The sequence below is a fragment of the Nothoprocta perdicaria genome, unplaced genomic scaffold (assembly GCF_003342845.1).
Source record: "Nothoprocta perdicaria isolate Ctin4 unplaced genomic scaffold, notPer1 scaffold_336, whole genome shotgun sequence".
NCBI classification, from domain to species: domain Eukaryota; kingdom Metazoa; phylum Chordata; class Aves; order Tinamiformes; family Tinamidae; genus Nothoprocta; species Nothoprocta perdicaria.
Genome location: NW_020455573.1, coordinates 223,896 through 232,404, shown reverse-complemented (window position 1 = coordinate 232,404; position 8,509 = coordinate 223,896).

The following is an 8,509-nucleotide window of genomic DNA, read 5'->3' as shown; positions in this document are numbered from 1 at the left end:
GGCGGCACCGCTTTCCCAGAAGCGGGCGGGGCTTCCTGCAAGCCTCCCCCGCCCCCCGCGCCTGCGCGCGAGGCCCCGGCGGGGCAGCGGCGCGGAAGGCGCCCAGTGCGCAGGCGCGGGCCGGGCCCCGGCGGTGGGGGGAGGTGCGCGTGCGCCGAGTGACCGTTAAACGGCCGCGCGCCGCCCGTGAGGTAACGCGCGGGGCTCCCGGCGCCCGTGGGAGCTCCGTTGTTGCCGGCGCTCGCCTCGCCCAGGGGCCTGCTTTCTTCCCCGCCCTGTGTACCTCCTGTTAAGCGCTCGGCCTCCCGCCCACGCTGGGCCGCGCAGCGCTCCTGGCCGCCTCCCAAAGGCGCCTGCGGAGAGGAGGGTGACAGTGCGCCTGGGGGGCGGCTGGTAACGCTCCCCCTGGGCCTCTGGGGCGGCTCCCTTGTGGCCACGCTTGAGTGAGGTGGCTGGAACAAAACTGAACGGCTGCTGCTTTTTTTTTTTTCCCCCCTTTTTTCACCTCTAGTAGACGAATAAAGGAATAATCTACCTGTACAGATAAATATATTGGAGAAGGGTGTTGCTTTGGGAGGCTAGAGTTGCTGTGGTTGTGCTGTATCTAAGTGCTTTTGGTTTTTAATTTCTTTTGAGATTTGGTGCAGTTAAACTGTCCTCTTACTTGTGCCTTAAGAAGCTGTGACCTCAGCACTTACTCCCATGGAATCTATTAACTTTCTTCCTTTCTCATTCCAGGACTCTGGGGGTGCATGGAGAGCATGGAAGCGAARCGGATGAGTCACCTCTGTTTGCAGTCACAGCTGAGGTGATTGGTGGAGTTTGCAGTGCTCTTCTGGAAATGTTTTTTGAATAGTGTTGAGTTAGTGGTGATGTTGAGAATTTTTCCTGATTCAGTCTATGTTTTTGATATTAAGTGACAATTCTCTTTCCAATTTTGATTTTAGCATTATTCTCTGCTGCCACATAAAAATTGAGGGTGACTTTGAAGTAATTCCCATYCCTTGCATGAGGGAGTGAGGAAGATGGAAAAGAAGATAACTTCAGGGCTCTAAACAGAGGTGGAAATTGAGTTTTGATGTGTTTGCTTAGTCTGCTTGGATCTGGGTTGTTCTTGTCACATTTAAAATGCTGTGCCCCTTGCAGCAGGATGACTCATGGATGTGGCAGCTGGGCTCTGTATGATATTGACTGCAATGATGCTTTGAGCAGTCCTGAAACTTGCAGAAGCAGGATCCCATACACTGGCTTCATGCAGATACAGGTTATCCTGTAAAATACTAGGATTACACAGTGCTGAAAAGTAATTCACTCTCACTCAGTTACAGAGCAAAACTGGGAGTGCTGAACAGCACAGTAGGCCAGTATCACACATGTTATGTTCTAGTCAAGAGATTATTCTATGGACTTCTCCAGTGCTTGGCCCTAGCTCATATATTTGACAGTTCTAGTACACTGGGAAGAATGTGAAACAGTGCTTTTTACAAAACATAATGGATCTTAACGCTTATTTTGTGACTTCTGACTAAGCCACACTTATCATGGGAGGTGCAGCTGTTATCTGAACAGGGCAGAAAGGAAATACAGGGGGTTGAGGGATTTGAGAGGCACATGTGGAACTTGTTACAGGCCTGAGTTTGACACTGAAATCCAGAATACTCTGCTTTGCTCTTGTGGTTAAGCTATGYGCAATGAATCAGAGGTCTCAGTCAACTTACTGGTAGAGAAGTTGGTCCCTTGGAACTGTAAAGAATGTCTTGAAAGCACAAACAGTGTAAATGTAATATGTGCTGCAGTAGGCAAGTGGTCTCTGTTACATACAGTGATAGCTCAAACATGTAAAGAATCCTATTAAGCTGGTAAGAAATAACATGGTGTGCTGGTCTGCTGGAGCGCTTCTGACACCTCTGCAGCAGAAAAAGTGTTTGGAGCAGGGTGAGAACAATGTGGCCAACCCAGCAAGGCAGAAAYGACCCAGCTGGTAAAAGCGAGATTGGTGCTGGCTCGGGAACCTCTGCTCCATTCTTACTTTGTAATTAGACGGACAAGTACAACCAGGCTTTGGTTTCTATTGCAGCTGTAAAACTCACAAGTAGTTAGCAGGGTGAGGCCATATGGAGTGAATGCAGATACAGCTGTGGTCCTCACCTGTGTAGCCTTACAGGGCATTTCTAACTAGTTTGGAGGAATTGTGCTAATAGATGTGTTAATTGCTACAAAATCTGCATAGCTCTCCCTTTGGATGACCCARTAAGGTCAAGACCTACTTCTTGGAATATGTGCTGTGATTAAAGTTAAAGCTTCAAGAACGGAGTTTCACAAAAGGCCTTTTTGTTCCTTTCTGGCCCAGTTATATTGAGACCACTGCTCAAAAGAAGCTTTTATTTTGAACTGTGTTGCAAGTTTTTGAGGCTTACTGCATGTTGTGAGTCAACAGCAGCATGTTCCAAACAGTGAGTTGTATAAGGATTTGAACCAGGACAAGCSTTGAGCAACGATGGCTTCAGTGAGGATCTAGAGCTGAGGATTTAGAGCTCCTACAATCTTGTCTCCCGTATCCAGTGTTATTCTTCCGGCCCAGCTTAAGTTGCTGTGGCAGATGTCACTTAACCCTCGTACCAGTGCACACTGCTGCTCCCAGCTTTTTGTTGCCATGGTCTATGCTCTCCCATCTTAATCCCTTGTCTCRAAGTTTAGTCCGGCCCTTGCTCTGGGCGTTGCTGAACTAACAGCACAGGAGGTGCCAGCCTGTCACTGCCTTGTACATTGGGTCGCAGTCACATTTCTGAGTGTAGTYGTTAGTTCAGCCCCTCACTTGCATCTGGTGTTAAATGGAGTGCTTCTCCCTGGGGAGATGCGTGGCACCAGTTGTGTGGAGTAATTTGAGGGGCTGGGGGATGCTGGGTGAGGCAAGTTGCGGAGGGAAGCGTGTCCCCAGGAGCCATGTGCTTGTACTGGAGGCTGCTCCTCTGGGAGCCTCCCGCGTGTGGGAAGAGCTCCTCCAGCAGGTAGCGTGGGCCAGTGTGACAAAGCAGGACTTGCTCCTGTGGCTCATGAGATTGATAGGTCAGCTGCAGGACTCACGTGGGCTGCCCTTTGGCTGGAGGAAGCTCAAGCATTTTAATTCTGGGTCCCTGGATTGTGACCCTGCTTGTTTCGTTTCTACATTGAGCCAAATGAAGAGTCAGGATCTCTAAAACGAGGTCCTCAGCTGTGGCACTCGCTAGAGCTCAAACCTGAAGGAACTGCTTGTGAAAACCTCTCCATTGAAAAGTTTCAGTTCCCAAATAGTGCTGTGCTATAAATACCCTGTGCAGCGGGATATGACATTTACTCCCACACGCAAGGCAGGGCTTGCTTTGTAGCCTGCATGCTCTGCGCCTTAACCCTTTTGCTGTCCTTGAGTAAAGAGGGTGGGGAACCCACCTTTGGTGCCCCAGAGGCTCCTGYTGCAGCCCGCGTGCATGGGATGGTTGTTGCAGCATGAGTGAGGACGGGAATGTGTCCAGGATCAGTGCGCCTGTATGGAGAGCAACTCACTCGTGGCTTCTTGGAGCACTCTGAGTAGAATTTAGCTGAAGACTTTGCCTTAGGAATATCAGTGCTTCATGGGCCTGCAGTGCGTTCTTGGGAAAGGATCTCCAAGCATTTTCCTGCCCCAAATAAAAGAAGCATTGAGGGTAGTTTGCTTTCGTTGCCCATTCTCTTACTGATTCATGATCCTTGACAAATTCCTTAGCTTCTCAGCTTCAGAATGACACAGAGATGATGCAGCTTTGCTCTTATTCTTGATATATTGTGTGTGTACTAGAAACTCTTAAACTGTTGGCTCTATGCAGAGCACCTCAGAGCCCAAAACACTCAGGTCCTGATGCAATACATTTTATAAACATTTTAATACATATTAGTGGAAATTGGATCTCTAATATCCCTTTTATATCAAGAAAGAGGAAAGAGATAAAGGTACCTGGGTTGTCAGACTTTTTTTAAAAAAAGATAGGATTAAAGCAGATTTTTTTTCTCTTCTCCTTAGTCTTTCCTTTGTGCGTCGCCCAAGTAAACCATGTACCCAGCGTTGTCTTGAGCTGGAGTAGCATTAGCCCTGTGCTCGCTCCCAGCAGTGTCGCACCTCTTACAGAAACTGAACCCAGGGTTTCCGCAGCTCTTGGTTACGTAATGGGCACAGACTTTCTCTGGTCTTACAAGACTGTGGAGGAAAAAGTCCACAAAAACTAATGCTGAAGTTGGAAATGCGCTGGAGTAGGAGACATGTAAAGAAAAACATAAATAAATAAAATGAGTCCTTTGTAAAATGAGCCTGATGCTGATCTCAGTTATACAGCCCTGATGTGGTTCCCTTTAGCTGAACTGTGTCGTGAAAAATGAGAAACGGCCTCAATGGCTCTCCAAAGTTTTTCAACTCTTTTGAATACCAAGCAGTTCCAAATAATCAGTTTGGCCCCTGCAGGGAATATGCTTGTATACGGCTTCCTCTTATCTCTGCCAAAATATGATCAAATCGCTTGTCTTTCTGAACAAGTTCTGCTTTTGGCACTGCTCTATCATAAGGAAACACATGTCAGCATTTTAACAGCTGTGTGTCCTGTTCAAAATGAGCTCTCAATCCAAGTAGGGTGCACAAAGGAGTAGAGCCAGGGCTAGTTATCATTTGTTCATTTATGGTTTGGAGTATCAAGTAAACATTGGTGTTTTTTTTTTTTTTTTTTTTTTTTTTTCCTCCTTTTTTTTCCCTTTCTGCTGCAGAGGTCATCTAAGGATCTCATGTGCTTCACAGACCAACTTTTAGAAGCTGGATCTCCATCAGGTTCCTCTGCAGGGACATTAGTGCTAGCACATAAAAAGAGGAAATGAGCCCTGAAGAGATAAAGCCAAAATTATTAAAAACAACCTCTGATTTTGGATCTTGAGGGATTTTTTTAGCTGCTCAGTTCAAAGAAATTTGAGCATTCTGTTTCTTATGAGACTTCTCTTGAATTCATGAGTATTAAATTTTCGTTTTTTATGGGGGCTCAACAATAGTCTCAGCTCCCTGAAAAATCACCTCTAGGGGACCAAAGATTGCATCAGAAGTAGAGCTCCTTCTCACCTAAGCTGTTTAGCATGCCAGATGGTACTATTTTCAGGAGAAAAAAAAAATGTGCTGGATTTCCAGACCAGCTTCTAGACAGATTTTATCTTTATTGATGTGAAAAGATCAGTAACGGAGAAGTTGTCTGTCCTTAGCAGCAAACAGAGACCAGATCTGAAGTGTTGCAGTGGCAGGAGCTGTTGAAGTTGATATTCTCGATGCTTGTGAAGAAGAGGACTTTGTTCTTAGCTAGTCTCGTTCCATCGCGCCATAATTTCACTAATTACGCAATGTACATAAATCTGCAGTCATGATTAGGTCCCCGGAAATCAATGTTACCAAACTCCCCGGCTGGGAGGTGGCGTTCGCACCGAGGCCGGGAGCCTCCCTCGCCCTGCTATGCGTCTGGCCGYTGTGTGCAGCTTGCAGGCCTTGCTCCTGCCAAGAGGAATCCGTAAGCCTAGCGCTGCTCTTAGCCTAGGCGCTGGGAGCTCAGCTTTCAGCRTTTGTGGCAATGCTCCTCCTGTTTGAAAGTACCATTTTTATCTCTCTTTAGCCACCATTTTTCAATCTTTTTAGCTCCTGCCTGAACCCAAACTCCTATTTCACTGTTGCATCATTGCTCATGAGGGCCATAATATGGAATCTTGTTAAGAACTATCCTTCCCCTAGCTGAGATCAGGTACTCGGGGCATCAAGGATTCCCACTGCCCCTGCAGAGTGTTTTATCCTGCCCTGCTTTCTGACCTGCTCCAGCCTTTTGCAAGGCTGAGGGGCTCCGAGTCACCTCGCAGCGATTAGGAGGTCACCCAGAAATGCAGACCTTTCTGTGCCAGGAGAGCCCGGAGGGCACCTGGGAGCGTGGGCCGGGGCCGGCGCGTCGCTGAGGAGACTCAGCTGTCGGCTGCTGCTCCGCAGCCTCCCTGGTGGAATGTCCCGTTTCATCCCAGCCCCGGCCTCYGCTTGAACCTCAGCCATCCGGAGCRGCYCATAGGCTCTCTCCTCTTCCAGGCATTCACATGGTCTGAATTAAAAACCAGCAGCTGCTCCCTGCTGTGTYGCAGCTCCCAGCAGCTTCTTGCAGAGGGCCAGGGGAGCGCGGCCGTCCTCATGCGCGRCGCAGCGTCGCGTAGCTCCGCGTTGTCACCTCCTCCCGGCCCGGCRCAGCCCCAGCAGCTGCACGGAGACCTGTTGGCGGATTTGTTTACTCACTGTCCCTGTCGGTCCTCCGCCCCGTGCTCGTGTGTCAGACTGGGCTCAATCCCCTTTGCCACCCACCTGCGTGGGAGGTCCCCCAGCTCCCCTCTGCACCGCTYTGGTACAAATTACAGTTCTACACTGTCACTCTGCTATTGCTCATTTCCTCGTATTGGAGAAGATGTGTTATCTGGTGGGAAAAGCTACCAAGATACAGAAAACAGCTGGGAAAACAATGGCTGTCAGCCACAGGCCAGTTAGACACCTGTCCTCTGCTTTCCTCAGCTTTACCCTGGAGATTTTCTCCCTCTCCTGGTTGGTGTCTCCATTCTCCCATGTAGCCCCTTTCTGTTCAGCGCTGCCTCCACTGTCTCCATCTTCTTCCCAACAACTCCGTTGATCTACATCCTACTTCCTGCTGTTCTTTCAGCCCTGTAGTTGCCATGAAAACCCTAGCCATGAAATAAAATAACCCTTACCTATCTGAGAACTTTATTTCCTTCTTTATGATTCCTTTGATGTTAAACTTTCCAAGACAAGGAAAATCTTGACAGGAGGTGCCCGATGTGACATGTCCCTTGTGCCAATGGCAGTGCATAAAACCCAGCAGGAGAGACGTGTCCCCAGGGCTGAGCAGGCACCGCTGCAGGGTGAGTAGCCGGGGCCTAGAGCTGGGCATGAGACAAGGTGCAGAATGGCCACAATCACCTCTGGTACAAGATACTTCTCCTCTTGAAACAAAATCCCTAAAAAGAAAAAGATTTCCCATGCCAGGATTGCCAGCTGGATCACAGCGGGTAAAGGAGGTGTCACAAACTAAGTGTTTATATACAGATCAATCAGTTTATTGTAGCCAGGCAACTCACAGCTGTTAGGACCTGGCAAAACCAAGAGCATCTGCACTGTCCTAATGCTGAGCCCTGTACGAAATGAGGACAGACAGGCACCATTTCACTGTGGGCATAATCTGTTCCTGCTTTCTGTGAAGCTCCTTTAGTTTCTGTGCTAGTGAATGGGGCTTCCTTAAATTGCTTGGCAAGAGCTGGCAGTGCCACAGCCCCTGCTGCCCACTCCGGCCAGGGCAGCTCTGGGGGCAGCAGTTGGGCAGAGACCTCGTCGGACCAGCAAGGGGAAAATCAGGTCAGTGCCGCTGGACGGCTCTACGTGGATGGTGTTTCCTCCAGAAATGCACTTTCCTCCTCAAAGGCAATTCCAACAAAAACATGTGGCTGAAGCTTTACTTGTGAGATTCATTTGGATAAAGCAGAAGTGGCAGGGACTCGAATTGTTAACCAAATTATCTCAGCTTTTTAAAAATTTAAATGGCTTAAAAATGCAATTGGACATTTGGTATTCATCTTAGAGAAAAATGTATGGAATGTTTTAAACTTAATTATGTATCAGGGTGTTGCAAAATGGCAAAAGAATGCCGTGGGATGGAGATAGCATGCGGGACATCTTCAAATAGGATCCGTGCGCGTGGTGAAAGGAGCTGGTCGGCGCTGAGCGACGYGGCTGCAGCAGCCCCCGGCCCGTGCTGTCCCTTGCGGCCCCACGGGAGCCGCGCCGGGCTGCGTGTGGAAGGGAGCTCCCTGCTCCGGCCGCCGCGGAGGAGGAGGCCGGGGCTCTGACTCAGCCGCTGCCTCAGCCAGGAGCCCGCGGTGCCGCGCAGCGGAGCCGCCTCCGCCCGGGGAAGGGACAGCCCAGGCTYGGCTGCCTGCCGCCCGCAGCACCGCCGGGCTCATGGAGCAGCGAGGAGGCGAGAGGGGAGCGGCTGTGGCTGCAGCTGGGACCAAGCGTGCCTGCTGCGAGATCTCTCCAGCAGAGAGATCTCCGCTGCTTCCACAGCCGCTCCCTTTCCCCAGGGGAAGCGCAGCGCCCGCAGCGCAAGGGTTGGAGTTAGGGCACTCTGCCCCGCAGGCACCACTCCACCGGGRTGCTCGGGGTGCTTGGGGTGCTCGTGCTCACCGCGTGCTCCGCACTCCAGGAATCCCCTCGCAACAGCAGCAAAACATTCGTGGGGTGAAAACAAAACAAGAAGCCCGTTGACAAGACTGCCGGCTCGCCAGACAGACCAACCAACCCGCTGCAATGAACATAATATCCAAGCTCAAATGCTAGGGCTAAACCAACCTGTTCCCACAGTGTTGCTGGTGTCCTGAACCCATATACCTCTCCTTAGACTAACTTCTCTTCCACAGGGTTTTCTCTAGTTTCAGAAGC